Source organism: Salmo salar, chromosome 11, assembly GCF_965601325.2.
Source record: "Salmo salar chromosome 11, fSalSal1, whole genome shotgun sequence".
Lineage (NCBI taxonomy): Eukaryota > Metazoa > Chordata > Actinopteri > Salmoniformes > Salmonidae > Salmo > Salmo salar.
This window is the reverse complement of record NC_138301.1, coordinates 114,107,253-114,124,954: the sequence shown is the minus strand read 5'-3', so window position 1 is coordinate 114,124,954 and position 17,702 is coordinate 114,107,253. Positions and strand designations below refer to the sequence as shown.

General features: G+C 44.3%; 1 long non-coding RNA gene across 1 annotated transcript; it reads left to right on the top strand.

Annotated features, from left to right (window-relative positions):
* The first annotated feature begins 2,141 nt into the window (after positions 1-2,141).
* Positions 2,142-11,600, top strand: LOC123725204 (uncharacterized). The gene is made up of 4 exons (XR_014379491.1): positions 2,142-2,822; positions 6,027-6,096; positions 6,191-6,294; positions 11,200-11,600. It is a non-coding gene; the product is annotated as an uncharacterized LOC123725204 (long non-coding RNA).
* Positions 11,601-17,702: the final 6,102 nt, after the last annotated feature.

The following is a 17,702-nucleotide window of genomic DNA, read 5'->3' as shown; positions in this document are numbered from 1 at the left end:
CCTCAGTCTTCAATAAACAGAGACAAGATTCTCAAGGAATAGTCAGAGAGGGCACTTCCTGTAAGGAATCTTCTCAGGTTTTGGCAGGTTTTGGCAGGTTTTTGCCTGCCATATGAGTTCTGTTATACTCACAGACACCATTCAAACAGTTTTAGAAACTTTAGGGTGTTTTCTATCCAAAGTCAATAATTATATGCATATTCTAGTTTCTGGGCAGTAGTAATAACCAGATTAAATCGGGTACGTTTTTTATCCGGCCGTGTAAATACTGCCCCCTACCCCCAACAGGTTAAAAACATTAACATGTAGTGTGTGTGCATCTCATAGTTACACCTTCATGTCAGTACATTCACACAGCAAGTAGGTCACATGGGGGAGAGGCGTTCACTGTAAACACTGCATATCGGGAACAATAGTAATGGCATCTTTTGTAGGAACTAACTCCACCATGGCTTGTTGGCCAAAGTCTATGGGGAAATTAATGTTGTTTTTTTTGTAGGGTTTTTGGATTAATGCTGGTAAAAACAGCCTTAGGAGATCTTATACATTTTGTTCTATGAGATAATCTTCATCAGCTAACATAATTTTTTGTGAATTTTGAAGCATTTATGTAATCAAAACAAACACATAAATCACAAAGGCTTTGTAATGAATAAATGTCATGTTAATTGACTGATATTATCTCATTAAACACCTTAAGCCTGTGTTAACCTCAAATCTTATTTTCGGTGTCTGCTGCAATAGCCCATCCGTGACAAGGCTTGATGAGTTGTGCGTTCTGAGATGCCATTCTGCACACCACTGTTGTACTGTGCCATTATTTGACTGTTTGTGGCCCGCCTGTTAGCTTACACGATTCTTGCCATTCTCCTGTTTTTTGTTTGTTACGCCATTCTCTGTAAACCCTAGAAATAATGGATCCGTCGCGCCTGGCATCGACAATCATACCACGCTCAAAGTCTCTTAGGTCACTCGTTTTGCCCATTCTAATGTTCAATCGAACAGTAACTGAATGCTTCGATGCCTACTTTATATAGCAAGCCATGGCCACATGACTCACTCTCTGAGAGATGGCGGAAGTGGATGCTGATTGTGGTGGGGATTATGATCCCAAGAGCCCTGTAAGGGTGAAGGAGATTGAGGTGGAAAAACTTAGAGTGGTCGAATCTCTCGAATCTCCTATGTGGAGGTGATTAAAAGTGTTGAGAAAACAAGTGACACTAGTAAAGATATGGTATTGGATGGATGACGTGCCTGTAGTAAATGTTAGCTGCCATTCAAAAGAAACCATGTATGTTAAAAAGGAGGATTTTGTGGTGTTCATTGCCACAGTTCTAAACTCAAGTCTCAAAGAAATCAAAGAAACTGGACATTATTGTGGTTGAGGCAGAAAGGTTTTTGGTACTGTGTAGGGATCAGATCTGTTTTGCTTTTAACAGAGCATTTGTTTGATTTAGTTTACTTAATTTTGTGAAGGTAGTTTATTCGTTTTTGGTAGTTTGTTCAGTTTTTCCTGTTCCCATCCCACACAGAAGAGGGCGGTGTGTACACAGTGATGTCAACTTAGCAATTTTGTTGCTAGATTTAGCAACTTTTCATACTACCCTGGCAGCTTCTTTGTCAAACAGCACCTAGCAACAAATTTAGTTACTTTTAAAAATATATTTTGAACTTTTAGCAACTTTTGAAAAGTGACTCAAACGCTAAAATGCTGGCATTTCCCCCTCTAAATGACACAAAAACGATTTTCTCTGTCACACACAACACACGTGCCCAGCTGCAAATGTGCATTGTGAGTGACGTCAGCAGCAGGCCAGCAGCAATTTCAGCAAATTGTAAATCATTGTTGGCTGATTGCAGCAGCAGTAGTACGGGTTCTACGAGCCAAACCCAATGAATATAGTTGGTCACGAATGTTTGATCTTGAACAGAACTTACAACATCAATCAACATGTCTCAATCAAAACTGTACAGAAAAGAGTGGGAGTCTGTACCTGAACTAATGTCAAATCATATTTTTCGCCGAGATGGCCAGTCAATTTGAGTAACGTTATTGTGTTTTCTACGTAATGACGCAGTTTTACGTTATCACGCAATGACATCGCAACGTCATTTAGCAACTTTTAGCAACAAATCAACCTGCCTCTAGCAACTTACCAAACGACATTATACCGTAGAAGAAGACTCGCCGTCTGTTGGAGTGATCCATTTTCGTGAACAGGTTGATGAACAAAATAAACCGGCCTGGACACTGGGTGTATGTAATAGCCTAAACATTACGACACTTCTAGTCAATCAAACAAGCCTCACGTAAATCGACAAACTCTCATACACCTCCATACAAAAAAAGGGTTTAACTCACGTGGACACATTTTGGGCGGAGTAAATCCTCTCGCTTCGCCTCTTCATCTGATTACCTTGAAAACAACGGTCGGACATCTTGGACGCAGTGTCCAATTCTTGAATTTATACCAGTGGTCGAGTCAGTAGCTAGTGCTTTGAAAACTTCATCGGAGTATCGGCGCTCCGGTATCACGAGTCCCATCACAAAGCCTCTAGCGCGACCGAACAAAGCACATACTATAACATATATTTAGGTACTTCCTAGCTACTGTAGTTAGCAACAACAATGAGAAACTGCTGTGCGGTGAACTGTGCTAATAGAGGTGGTCAAGGATGGAGATTCTTCACTATACCAAGAGGATCTCACCCCTTCCAAAAGAATAGAAGACGGTTGTGGCTGCAAGCCATAAAACGAGTGGATTGGGGTCCTGATGGTCTGAGGGGTGATTATAGCTTGTGTGGAGCACATTTCATCTCTGGTAAGTATGCTTGGGCTAGTTAGCAAATGCTAATACGTTTACTAGTTAAAGTTAAAATGACGGAATCAATAAAAATAACAGCGCAATACCCGCCTTTGTTTAGCTAAAAAGTTAGGGTATGGGGCTGGAGAAATGTACTTAACCACTGAAATTCACATGTGTGTCGTGAACAGCGTGAGCAACAATAGTGGAATCGGCTGTTCGCCTTTAAAAAAAAATTACCCTGTTTACATTTATGTAAACTGATAAAAATTTAGGAATCATCACACAATTGAACTAGATAGACCCACATGGTTGGAATGTTTTTTTGTTGTTTGTTAATTCAACAGACAATAATTAGTTAATTTGACACAAAATACATTTTGAAATCTCATTGTGGATGTATTAGACTTCATAATTGCATTGTGGGCAAAAGTTCCAACCTTACCTGTGGATCTTGGGTCCATGAAATGGGGTATCAGCCTACACAGTGACACCCACAGATTACAGTTCTTGAAGAGTATAGACAAATATTAACGTAGTAGCTTCTTATCGTGGGACTTCAGTACCTCCAGTGATTTTTATTTATTTTTATTTTTTATTTTTAGAACTTTTCTTGTTGAAAAGCAATATCCCAATTTATAAATACAGTAAAGTACACACACTGAAGGGTAAATTAAAAGTAACACAATAAAATAACTAACAAGGCTATATACAGGGGGTACCGGTACTAAGTCAATGTGCGGGGGTAAAGGTTAGTCAAGATAATGTGTACATGTAGGTAAGGGTAAAGCGGGCGGGGGTCAATGTAAATAGTCCGGGTGGCCGTTTGATTAATTGTTCAGTAGTCTAATGGCTTGGGGGTTGAAGCTGTTAAGGAGCCTTTTGGACCTAGACTTTGCGCTCCGGTACCGCTTGCCTTTTGGTAGCAGAGAGAACAGTCTATGACTTGGGTGACTGAAGTCTTTGACCATTTTTTGGGGCCTTCCTTTGACACTGTCTAGTTGGGCATTCAAGGAGTTGGTTTGATGGAAAGTTGTGATGTCAATAGAGAACAAAAGAGGAAAGTCCCCCCCCACACTTGTGGCATGTCATGACTTACCTGGACCACTTAATGAGATATGCCGTTAAGTAATCAGGTGCTAAATGAGGTGAAATGGAGAATGGAGTGCCATTTTAACTGTGGGAAATCAACTTACTATTCGGGTCTATTGTGTGTATGGAACATATTGCGATATACCGGACACTTGAGAAATTTAACCAACCCATAAAGCATCATCACATTTGCAGACTTATGTAAGACAGCCTACTATTCAGAATGTGATGAGTAGATTGGCCAGTCATAATTTAGGCTTATAATATAACTGAATCACTGTTCGCAAAAAAAGCCAGTTCAAAGCATGGCTGAGTGGCGTATAGCGTAGAGGCCTGGGCTATAGGCCATATCAGATATGTTCTTTCTTTGTACGGGAAAACACATTTCATACAATTCTACTACACTTTGTATGACTGGAGACATCAGCAGAATAGTTTTTAATTTGAGAAACAGATCAATAAAACCAACGTTGTCCATATAAACAGGCCTAAGGGGATACACAAATAGAATACTTTCCAAATGAACTGTAGTTGATTTGATTAAAACACATAGGATGTATGTATACATACATACATACATACACATATATATATATATATATATATATATATATATATATATATATATATATATATATATATATATATATATTATATATATATATATATATATATATATATATGCCTGTTTTTAAAATGTTCAACCAATTGATCAATCAAGTACTTGGGAGTATGGCTAGATGGTACTGTCTTTCTCTCAGCACATATCAAATCTGCAGGCTAAGGTTAAATCTAGACTTGGTTTCATCTATCATAATAGCTCCTCTTTCACCCCTGCTGCCAAACGAACCCTGATTCAGACTACCATCCTACCCATGCTAGATTATGTAGACGTAATTTATAGATCGGCAGGTAAGGGTGCTCTCGAGTGGCTAGATGTTCTTTATCATTCGGCCATCAGATTTGCCACCAATGCTCCTTATAGGACACATCACTGCACTCAATACTCCTCTGTAAACTGGTCATCTCTGTATACCCGTCGCAAGACCTACTGGTTGATGCTTATTTATAAAACCCTCTTAGGCCTCACTCCCCCCGATCTGAGATATCTACTGCACCCCTCATCCTCCACATACAAGACCCGTTCTGCCAGTCACATTCTCTTAAAGCACCCACATCCATGGGTTGCTCCTCTTTTCAGTTTGCTGCAGATATCGGCTGGAACGAGCGGCAAAAAAACACTCAAACTGGACAGTTTTATCTTCATCTCTTCAGTCAAAGACTCAATCATGGACACACTTACTTAAATATAGGTTAAATAAAAATAAATCAATTGAACAGGTCAGGGTTCCATAGTCCTAGGCAGAAACTGGATCAGCTGCACGACCAGGTGGACTGGGGACAGGGGGGCACTGTAGCCCCATCCGACAATACCCCCTGACAGGGCCAACCAGGCAGGATAAACCCCATCCACCCCACACCACCAGAGGGATAGGCTGATACCCCATTTCATGGACCCAAGATCCATAGGTAAGGCTGTACATTGCAATATTAATGTCCAATACACACAATAGACTGACTGTGAAGATTATTTCCCCAAAATTGAGGTTATAAAGTGTTTTATATTTACGTTGTTTACAAACGTTGGAGTAAAACAAGCTGATATTTTGGCTTCTGATGTGGTACGACAGTTGAACTAAGCTCATGAGGCATTTATAAGTTACTGCTATATTCTTCAAGAATCAGTGGGTATAGATCATTCAACTAAGGATTCTAGCTTTAAAGGAATAATTCACAAAAATAACAAAATTAACATATTGATTTCCATAGCCTGCAAAGGACAAGCAATTAAATGATTTGGTTTTGTTTACCATGTCACTGTTTCCCAATGTGAACTTCATAGCATTTGTGGCACATCCAACACAGGTCAATGGTACTGATTTTATCCTCTTTTTGTTGCTTCATGTCCAAATCTTCTATAATGAACTACATTGACCTACACAATCAATTCTAGATACTTAAGGATGATTTTGACATAATTTAGCAAGCCAAGATAAAATAACCTTCTAGTAAATCAGATAAGTTTGCTAGCCAGTCCATTCACTAATCACCATTTTTCTTTCCAACCAGGAGAACCTTCTATGGACTACGACAGCCCCGATTTTGTTCCATCAATATTTCCCCAAGGCAAACAGACAAGGTATGTTTGTATTCATTACATTTTGTGTTTTCCATTTTAAATGCATTTTCATTCAGTTGCTAATTCTCACTTGAGCTCTACTGTTGTCCCCTAGAAACTCAAGAAAGACAAGATGCAGTAAAGCACAGTCTAACGGCAGTGCTGTTGCCATGGCAAGCCCAGACACAGAGGTCGATGACCTTCCTGACTGTTCTGAAGGTACACAGTTATGTTAACACTTAGGCTTTGACATTGTAAGGCATTACTGCTGAGCGATTAACCAAAATGTCAGTTATTTTTCGTTTTTTAAACAACTAATTGACAGATGTCGGTTAAATAATTTTAATTCCATTTCGTTCAGTTTTTTTTTCCTGTGAGCTCAATGCGCACATCACACAGTTTCTTTAGAGATAAATAAGATCAAGCCTGAACTTCACAATGTAGTAGGGAGTTGTAGTTTCCAACAGGCCAACATTCTACATAGTTTAGCGCATAAAACATGGTAGTTGACTACAATGACCATAATCCATTGCGCATCTACTCGTCCAGTCTGTTTCTTTTATAACTGCTACTACGGAATAGAGAAGAGTGCAAAGTGCGTGATGTGAGGAGATTACAGAGAGCAGCTGTTGCTCTACCTGAAAATACATGATCTAAGTGATTGATAGTTGGTATTCAGCAGTCCTAAAAGTATGCCTTCATTTTGTAGTTCTACAAAGTAAATGTTATTTTGTCAAGACAGCATAGGCAGCAGCTCTATAGAGATGAGATGATGACTTGGAATAAAATGATAGTAATTAAATAAAACAAATGTAATATACACAACAAGGAACACCTAGGTCCTGGAGAACAGGAGCAGAGTTAAAGGGAACAGGGTAGGAGACAGAGACGTAAACAAGCAAACACACATCACTCACCCTCCCCCGTAAAGATGTTCATGTTCACAAGCAATCTTTCATAATTTCATATCACTGTCATTTGTCTGTAAAAACAAAGTTGAGCAAATAAAGTTGTTGCTGTCACCCTGCGAAAACAATTTTTTGCCCTGTTCTGACATTGTACATGATGCATTGTCATGCTCATCTTTGTGACAGATTTTCTCTACTATAATTAGCTAGCCAATAACACTGGGGGGGGGAAAAAACATTTTGGTGGAATGTGACCAAGCAATAAATGTACAAAGAAATGGAAGTATGCTTTTTTGCCAGTTGTTATTATAATAACTTAAACATTTAGCTACAATTTGATTTTCATTTATTATGTACCTGTCTAGTTAGCTAGCTAATAGATGCAATGACAAGGTCAATGGAACACAGGCCGTGAGGGATAAAGGACACCGGATTGGCACACATTGAACAAATCTGATCTAACAAAGTGGATATTCGTCAAATCTATCATGATTGGGGCATTGGAACAAACCCAGATTGTGGTTACTAAAGTTTGATTTGGATATATTTGTTTGTTTTCACTGCATAACATTTAACGTTTTAGAAGTGAAATGCTAACCCCCGTGCGTATAAGCTGGTATCATACAGTTGAAGTCGGAAGTTTACATACCCTTATTTTGGAGTCATTAAAACTCGTTTTTCAACCACTCCACAAATTTCTTGTTAACAAACTGTAGTTTTGTCAAGTCGGTAAAGACATCTACTTTGTGCATGACACAAGTAATTTTTCCAACAGTTGTTTACACAATTCCAGTGGGTCAGAAGTTTACATACACTAAGTTGACTGTGCCTTTAAACCGCTTGGAAAATTCCAGAACATGATGTCATGGCTTTAGAAGCTTCTGATAGGCTAATTGACATCATTTGAGTCAATTGGAGGTGTACCTGTGGATGTATTTCAAGGCCGACCTTCAAACTCAGTGCCTCTTTGCTTGACATCATGGGAAAATCAAAAGAAATCAGCCATGACCTTAGAAAAAAAATTGTAGACCTCCACAAGTCTGGTTCATCCTTGGGAGCAATTTCCAAATGCCTGAAGGTACCACGTTCATCTGTACAAACAATAGTTCGCAAGTATAAACACCATGGGACCACGCAACCGTCATAGACACGTTCTGTCTCCAAGAGATGAACGTACTTTGGTGCGAAAAGTGTGAATCAATCCCAGAACAACAGCAAAGGACTTTGTGAAGATGCTGGAGGAAACAGACAACAGTAAAACAAGTTCTATATCGACATAACCTGAAAGGCCACTCAGCAAGGAAGAAGCCACTGCTCCAAAACCGCCATAATAAAAAGCCAGACTACGGTTTGCAACTGCACATAGGGACAAAGATCGTTCTTTTTGGAGAAATGTCCTCTGGTCTGATGAAACAAAAATATAACTCTTTGGCAATAATGACCATTGTTATGTTTGGAGGAAAAAGGGGAGGCTTGCAAGCCGAAGAACACCATCCCAACCGTGAAGCATGGGGGTGGCAGCACCATGTTGTGGGGGTGCTTTGCTGCAGGAGGGACTGGTGTACTTCACAAAATAGATGGCATCACGAGGCAGGAAAATTATGTGGATATATTGAAGCAACATCTGAAGACATCAGTCAGGAAGTTAAAGCTTGGTTGCAAGTGGGTCTTCCAAATGGACAATGACCCCAAGCATACTTCCAAGTTGTGGCAAAATGGCTTAAGGACAACAGTCAAGGTATTGGAGTGGCCATCACAAAGCCCTGACCTCAATCCTATAGAACATTTGTGGGCAGAACTGAAAAAACGTGTGCAATCAAGGAGGCCTACAAACCTGACTCAGTTACACCAGCTCTGTCAGGAGGAATGGGCCAACATTCACCCAACTTATTATGGGAAGCTTATGGAAGGCTACCTGAAATGTTTGACCCAAGTTAAACAATTCTAAGGAAATGCTACCAAATACTAATTGAGTGTATGTAAACTTCTGACCCACTGGGAATGTGATGAAAGAAATAAAAGCTGAAATAAATCATTCTCTCTACTATTATTCTGACATTTCACATTATTAAAATAAAGTGGCATTTTTACTGGGATTAAATATCAGGAATTGTGAAAAACTGAGTTTCAATGTATTTGGCTAAGGTGTATGTAAACTTCCAACTTCAGCTGTATAAACTCAGCAAAAAAAGAAACGTCCTCTCACTGTCAACTGCGTTTATTTTCAGCAAACTTAACGTGTAAATATTTGTTTGAACATGAGATTCAACAACCGACATAAACTGAACAAATTCCACAGACATGTGACTAACAGGAATGGAATAATGTGTCCTTGAATAATGGGGGGGGTCAAAAGTAACAGTCAGTGTCCGGTGTGGCCACCAGCTGCATTAAGTAGTGCAGTGCATCTTCTCATGGACTGCACCAGATTAGCCAGTTCTTGCTGTGAGATGTTACCGCACTCTTCCACCTGCAAGTTCCCGGACATTTCTGGGTGGAATGGTCCTAGCCCTCACCCTCCAATCCAACAGGTCCCAGAGGTGCTCAATGGTATTGAGATCCGGGCTCTTCGCTGGCCATGGCAGAACACTGACATTCCTGTCTTGCAGGAAATCACGCACAGAACAAGTAGTATGGCTGGTGGCATTGTCATGCTGGAGGGTCATGTCAGTATGAGCCTGCAGGAAGGGTACCACATGAGGGAGGAGGATGTCTTCCCTGTAACGCACAGCGTTGAGATTGCCTGCAATGACAACAAGCTCAGTCCGATGATGCTGTGACACACCGCCCCAGACCATGACGGATCCTCCACCTCCAAATTGATCCTGTTCCAGAGTACAGGCCTCAGTGTAACGCTCATTCCTTCGACGATAAACGCAAATCCAACCATCACCCCTGGTGAGACAAAACCGCGACTCATCAGTGAAGAGCACTTTTTGCCTGTCTGGTCCAGTGACGGTGGGTTTGTGCCCATAGGCGACGTTGTTGCCGGTGATGTCTGGTGAGGACCTGCCTTACAACAGGCCTACAAGCCCTCAGTCCAGCCTCTCTCAGCCTATTGCGGACAGTCTGAGCACTGATGGAGGGATTGTGCATTCCTGGTGTAACTCGGGCAGTTGTTGTTGCCATCCTGTACCTGTCCCGCAGGTGTGATGTTCGGATGTACCGATCCTGTGCAGGTGTTGTTACACGTGTTCTGCCACTGCGAGGACGATCAGCTGTCCATCCTGTCTCCCTGTAGCGCTGTCTTAGGCATCTCACAGTACGGACATTGCAATTTATTTCCCTGGCCACATCTGCAGTCCTCATGCCTCCTTGCAGCATGCCTAATGCACGTTCACACAGATGAGCAGGGACCCTGGGCATCTTTCTTTTGGTGTTTTTCAGAGTCAGTAGAATGTCCTCTTTAGTGTCCTAAGTTTTCATAACTGTGACCTAACAGCTTACAAACGGTAGGCAATTAAGACAGTAGCCGTTCCACAGGTGCATGTTCATTCATTGTTTATGGTTCATTGAACAAGCATGGGAAACAGTGTTTAAACCCTTTACAGTGAAGATCTGTGAAGGTATTTTGATTTTTATGAATTATCTTTGAAAGACAGGGTCCTGAAAAAGGTGTGTGTATATATATATATATATATATATATATATATATATATATATAACTCATTACATACTCATTGTAAAATTGAGTATGTAATGAAGTAATACCTCAGATATTGAAATGATAAATTACCCAACATGATGACTTAAAATTTGGAATTTGGTGATGTCCTTTAGCCATCTCTTGTTCAGCACAATCTCAGTTGGGGCCAGATGAGCTGGTGATCCTCTTTCCAGCCAGTCCTTGGAATGAAGATCCTCCAGACTGCTGTGGTTACATTGTCCCAACATCCAGCTGTGCTCATTGACAACATCGGTCTGGATGATAAATAACATAGTCTAGCTTATAGCAGCCACAATCTAACTGGTCTTTGATGAGCTGGCTTGGCTACTGCATTTCTCTCTCCCTCCTGTCCGCTCCCCTGTTATCTCACATTGGCTCAGCTTCCTCCTCCTGCAGCAGAGCTGCACCGTCTCTCCCGGTGTGCAGAGCAATAAAATAGAATATTCGACTAGTGAAATTATTTCACACGCTCATCCCAAGTTTGAGCCCTGCTTTGGTAGGTAACCCTCAAACACAGCACTTGTTAAGTTAACAATTTTTTTTCAACAGTGCTGCATGGTCCTGACTGTTACCATAGTGACCAAAGCACGCCAGATCCGAAGATGGCGGATGAAAGTCAGAGGCTGGACCTGAATATCAAAATCAAAGAGGAAGATGTGGATAATTTTATGTATCTAAGTGAGTATTAATATCAGATTCAGTATTAGGCCTGTTGAGATCAATAATAGTACCGAGCGATGAGTTGCTTTTTGAGGTTTCGTTTAAAAAAATATTATTTTTTTTGCGTAATGATATGTAACCTTGAAATGATTTTAGAGCTTTTGAATTGAAATTCCATAGTCTCTAACAACATAGAATACAACTATTAATAAGAGCCCCATGATGGTAGTGACTTCCCGTTACTGCTTAGCACATTACTTTACATCAATAAAATATTTCAGTTGTGTATATTACTTTTTTCTTTGATTATTATTTCATTAAGTCATCTCTGCTCAGGCAGTAGCAGCCAGCCAACCATCTAACATTATCTGTCTCTCATCTAACGTTGTCTCTGTCGCTCTCCCCCGTCTAACGTTGTCTCTGTCGCTCTCCCCCGTCTAACGTTGTCTCTGTCGCTCTCCCCCGTCTAACGTTGTCTCTGTCGCTCTCCCCCGTCTAACGTTGTCTCTGTCGCTCTCCCCCGTCTAACGTTGTCTCTGTCGCGCTCCCCCCGTCTAACGTTGTCTCTGTCGCGCTCCCCCCGTCTAACGTTGTCTCTGTCGCGCTCCCCCCGTCTAACGTTGTCTCTGTCGCGCTCCCCCCGTCTAACGTTGTCTCTGTCGCGCTCCCCCCGTCTAACGTTGTCTCTGTCGCGCTCCCCCCGTCTAACGTTGTCTCTGTCGCGCTCCCCCCGTCTAACGTTGTCTCTGTCGCGCTCCCCCCGTCTAACGTTGTCTCTGTCGCGCTCCCCCCGTCTAACGTTGTCTCTGTCGCGCTCCCCCCGTCTAACGTTGTCTCTGTCGCGCTCCCCCCGTCTAACGTTGTCTCTGTCGCGCTCCCCCCGTCTAACGTTGTCTCTGTCGCGCTCCCCCCGTCTAACGTTGTCTCTGTCGCGCTCCCCCCGTCTAACGTTGTCTCTGTCGCGCTCCCCCCGTCTAACGTTGTCTCTGTCGCGCTCCCCCCGTCTAACGTTGTCTCTGTCGCGCTCCCCCCGTCTAACGTTGTCTCTGTCGCGCTCCCCCCGTCTAACGTTGTCTCTGTCGCTCTCCCCCGTCTAACGTTGTCTCTGTCGCTCTCCCCCGTCTAACGTTGTCTCTGTCGCTCTCCCCCGTCTAACGTTGTCTCTGTCGCTCTCCCCCGTCTAACGTTGTCTCTGTCGCTCTCCCCCGTCTAACGTCGTCTCTGTCGCTCTCCCCCGTCTAACGTCGTCTCTGTCGCTCTCCCCCGTCTAACGTCGTCTCTGTCGCTCTCCCCCGTCTAACGTCGTCTCTGTCGCTCTCCCCCCGTCTAACGTCGTCTCTGTCGCTCTCCCCCGTCTAACGTCGTCTCTGTCGCTCTCCCCCGTCTAACGTCGTCTCTGTCGCTCTCCCCCGTCTAACGTCGTCTCTGTCGCTCTCCCCCCGTCTAACGTCGTCTCTGTCGCTCTCCCCCCGTCTAACGTCGTCTGTCGCTCTCCCCCCGTCTAACGTCGTCTCTGTCGCTCTCCCCCCGTCTAACGTCGTCTCTGTCGCGCTCCCCCCGTCTAACGTCGTCTCTGTCGCGCTCCCCCCGTCTAACGTCGTCTCTGTCGCTCTCCCCCGTCTAACGTCGTCTCTGTCGCTCTCCCCCGTCTAACGTCGTCTCTGTCGCGCTCCCCCCGTCTAACGTCGTCTCTGTCGCGCTCCCCCCGTCTAACGTCGTCTCTGTCGCGCTCCCCCCGTCTAACGTCGTCTCTGTCGCTCTCCCCCCGTCTAACGTCGTCTCTGTCGCTCTCCCCCGTCTAACGTCGTCTCTGTCGCTCTCCCCCGTCTAACGTCGTCTCTGTCGCTCTCCCCCCGTCTAACGTCGTCTCTGTCGCTCTCCCCCGTCTAACGTCGTCTCTGTCGCTCTCCCCCGTCTAACGTCGTCTCTGTCGCTCTCCCCCGTCTAACGTCGTCTCTGTCGCTCTCCCCCCGTCTAACGTCGTCTCTGTCGCTCTCCCCCCGTCTAACGTCGTCTGTCGCTCTCCCCCCGTCTAACGTCGTCTCTGTCGCGCTCCCCCCGTCTAACGTCGTCTCTGTCGCGCTCCCCCCGTCTAACGTCGTCTCTGTCGCTCTCCCCCGTCTAACGTTGTCTCTGTCGCTCTCCCCCGTCTAACGTTGTCTCTGTCGCGCTCCCCCCGTCTAACGTCGTCTCTGTCGCGCTCCCCCCGTCTAACGTCGTCTCTGTCGCTCTCCCCCGTCTAACGTCGTCTCTGTCGCTCTCCCCCGTCTAACGTCGTCTCTGTCGCTCTCCCCCCGTCTAACGTCGTCTCTGTCGCTCTCCCCCCGTCTAACGTCGTCTCTGTGGCTCTCCCCCGTCTAACGTCGTCTCTGTGGCTCTTCCCCCGTCTAACGTCGTCTCTGTCGCTCTTCCCCCGTCTAACGTCGTCTCTGTCGCTCTCCCCCCGTCTAACGTCGTCTCTGTCGCTCTCCCCCGTCTAACGTCGTCTCTGTCGCTCTCCCCCGTCTAACGTCGTCTCTGTCGCTCTCCCCGTCTAACGTCGTCTCTGTCGCTCTAACGTCGTCTCTGTCGCTCTCCCCCCGTCTAACGTCGTCTCTGTCGCTCTCCCCCCCGTCTAACGTCGTCTCTGTCGCTCTCCCCCCGTCTAACGTCGTCTCTGTCGCTCTCCCCCGTCTAACGTCGTCTCTGTCGCTCTCCCCCGTCTAACGTCGTCTCTGTCGCTCTCCCCCCGTCTAACGTCGTCTCTGTCGCTCTCCCCCCGTCTAACGTCGTCTCTGTCGCTCTCCCCCGTCTAACGTCGTCTCTGTCGCTCTCCCCCCGTCTAACGTCGTCTCTGTCGCTCTCCCCCCGTCTAACGTCGTCTCTGTCGCTCTCCCCCCGTCTAACGTCGTCTCTGTCGCTCTCCCCCGTCTAACGTCGTCTCTGTCGCTCTCCCCCCGTCTAACGTCGTCTCTGTCGCTCTCCCCCCGTCTAACGTCGTCTCTGTCGCTCTCCCCCCGTCTAACGTCGTCTCTGTCGCTCTCCCCTCCGTCTAACGTCGTCTCTGTCGCTCTCCCCCCGGTCTAACGTCGTCTCTGTCGCTCTCCCCCCCGTCTAACGTCGTCTCTGTCGCTCTCCCCCGTCTAACGTTGTCTCTGTCGCTCCCCATTGAGTCATACTATTTGTTGGCTTGCTAGCAGCTGCCCATGCTGCAGAGCTGTCTGACTAAATCATTTTTAGTAGTTCTAGAATAAGTAGATAAGGCATACTTTCAAGTCTGCTACCACTATCAATTGGGTAGAGCTACATCGAACTGTCAATCTCTCATCTCTGTGTCATGTACATTCCTCTCTCATGCGGTCTGTGTGTGGAGCTGGGAAGAACAGGCGCAATGTATTCTGGTCTTTTGTAGTTAATTCAAAGAACAAAAATAGGACAGCCCTCTGAATAACCTTAAATAAACATTTTTATTGATGCACAAACATTTTCTGTCCTATTTTTGACCTTTTGGATTATATGCGAAGATTCAGCACCTGGTCTAAGTTTATATAAAGGTGGAGTCGAGCACCTTGTTTCTTTTCATAGTAGTTAATCACCACTTTTCTGAGCGTTCTAGGTTGAATATCTGGGTATTCTAGGTTGAATATTTGCCTATTGAAAACTACAACTCTACAGCGTCGTATGATTTCTCTCTAGAGAACTAAATGGAATTAAACTAATTGATCCAATGTCGGTCAATTATAAAAAAATAAAAAAATGTGGCTAATCGCTCAGCACTAACAAATAAGTTGTCAGTCAGAACGAGAGTGAGCAGGGAATCAATCTGCCTTCTTCAGTGATGCTTATTGTTTATATTCTGTCTAGACTATTCTGGAGTTCTGAAAGAAGAAAAGAAAGAGGAAACGTGGGAGTGTCCTCAGCCTGGGAAATTGGGTCCTGACTGTAACCATAGTGACCTAAGCAAGCCGGATCCAAAGATGGAGTCAGTCAAAATGGAGGATGAAAGTCAGACGTTGGAGCTGAATGTTAAAATCAAAGGAGGAGAAGAAGATGAGGAAATGTATGGCACTGAATGTGGCAAGACCTCTTTGGCAACAAGGAATCAGCTCACATCCACTGTAGAGAAGTCTTACCATTGCTCTGACTGTGGGAAGAGTTTCAGCCAACATTCAAACTTAAAACAGCATCAGAGAACACACACAGGGGAGAAATCTCATAACTGTTCTGACTGTGGAAAGCGCTTCAATCATAAGGGGAGTTTGGTATACCACCAGAGAATACATACAGGGGAGAAACCTTATAGCTGCTCTGACTGTGGGAAGAGGATTACGCTCCCCCCGTCTAAGGATTACTTTATCCTATCCTAGGTATTCCTTAAAGAGGTGGGGTTTCAGGTGTCTCCGGAAGGTGGTGATTGACTCCGCTGTCCTGGCGTCGTGAGGGAGCTTGTTCCACCATTGGGGTGCCAGAGCAGCGAACAGTTTTGACTGGGCTGAGCGGGAACTGTGCTTCCTCAGAGGTAGGGGGGCCAGCAGGCCAGTGGTGGATGAACGCAGTGCCCTAAATATAAATACCTAAATTACATAACTATTCAGACCTTTTGCAAAGAGACTCAAAATTGAGCTCAGGTGCATCCTGTTTCCATTGATCATCCTTGATGTTTCTAAAACTTGATTGGAGTCCACCTGTGGCAAATACAATTGATTGGGCATGATTTGAAAGGTACACACCAGGTCTATTTAAGGTCCCACAGTTGACAGTGCATGTCAGAGCAAAAACCAAGCCATGAGGTCGAAGGAATTGTCCGTAGAGCTCTGAGACAGGATCGTGTTGAGGCACAGATCTGGGGAAGGGTACCAAAAAATGTCTGCAGCATAGAAGGGCCCCAAGAACACAGTGGCCTCCATCATTCTTAAATGGAAGAAGTTTGGAACCACCAAGACTCTTGCTAGAGCTGGCCGTCTGGGAAAACTGAGCAATCAGGGGAGAAGCGCCTTGGTCAGGGAGGTGACCAAGAACCCGATGGTCACTCTGACAAGAGCTCTAGAGTCCCTCTGTAAAGATGGTTGTTATTCTGGAAGGGTTTCCCATCTCTGCAGCACTCCACCAATCAGGCCTTTATAATAGAGTGCCAGACGGAAGCCCCTCAGTAAAAGGCACATGACAGCCCGCTTGGAGTTTGCTAAAAGGCACCTAAAGACTGACCATGAGAAACAAGATTCTCTGGTCTGATAAAACCAAGATTGAACTCTTTGGCCTGAATGCCAAGTGTCACATCTGGAGGAAACCTGGCACCATCCCTATGGTGAAGCATGGTGGCAGCATCATGCTATGGGGATGTTTTTCAACAGCAGGGACTGGGAGACTAGTCAGGATCGAGGCAAATTACAGAGAGACCTGCTCAGGACCTCAAACTGGGGTGAAGGTTCACTTTTCAACAGGACAACAACCCTAAGCACACAACCAAGACGACGCAGAAGTGGCTTCGGGAAACGTCTCTGAATGTCCTTGAGTGGCCCAGCCAGAGTCCAGACTTGAACCCGATCTAACATCTTTGGAGAGACCTGAAAATAGCTGTGCAGCAACGTTCCCCATTCAACCGAACAGAGCTTGAGGATCTGCAGAGAAGAATGGGAGAAACTCCCCAAATACAGGTGTGCCAGGCTTGTAGCGTCATACCCAAGAAGACTCGATGCTGTAATCAAGTACTAACAAAGTACTGAGTAAAGGGTCTGAATACTTTTGTAAATATTTTTTATTTATGTTTTTATTTATTTTAATTTCACTTTTATTTAACCAGGTAGGCTAGTTGAACAAGTTCTCATTTACAACTGTGACCTGGCCAAGATAAAGCAAGCAGTTCGACACATAACAACACAGAGTTACACATGGAGTAAAACAAACATACAGTCAATAATACAGTAGAAAAATAAGTCTATATACGATGTGAGCATATGAGGTGAGATAAGGGAGGTAAAGGCAATAAATAGGCCATGGTGGCGAAGTAAATACAATATAGCAATTAAAACACTGGAATGGTAGATTTGACAGATGAGTGTGCAAAGTAAAAATACTGGGGTGCAAAAGGGGCAAAATAAATACAGTAGGGGAAGAGGTAGTTGTTTGGGCTATTTATAGATGGGCTACAGTGGGGGGGAAAAAGTATTTGATCCCCTGCTGATTTTGTACGTTTGCCCACTTACAAAGAAATTATCAGTCTATAATTTTAATAGTAGGTTTATTTGAACAGTGAGAGACAGAATAACAACAACAACAAAAATCCAGAAAAACGCATGTCAAAAATGTTATAAAATTATTTGCATTTTAAATGAGGGAAATAAGTATTTGACCCCTCTGCAAAACATGACTTAGTACTTGGAGGCAAAACCCTTGTTGGCAATCAGAGGTCAGAC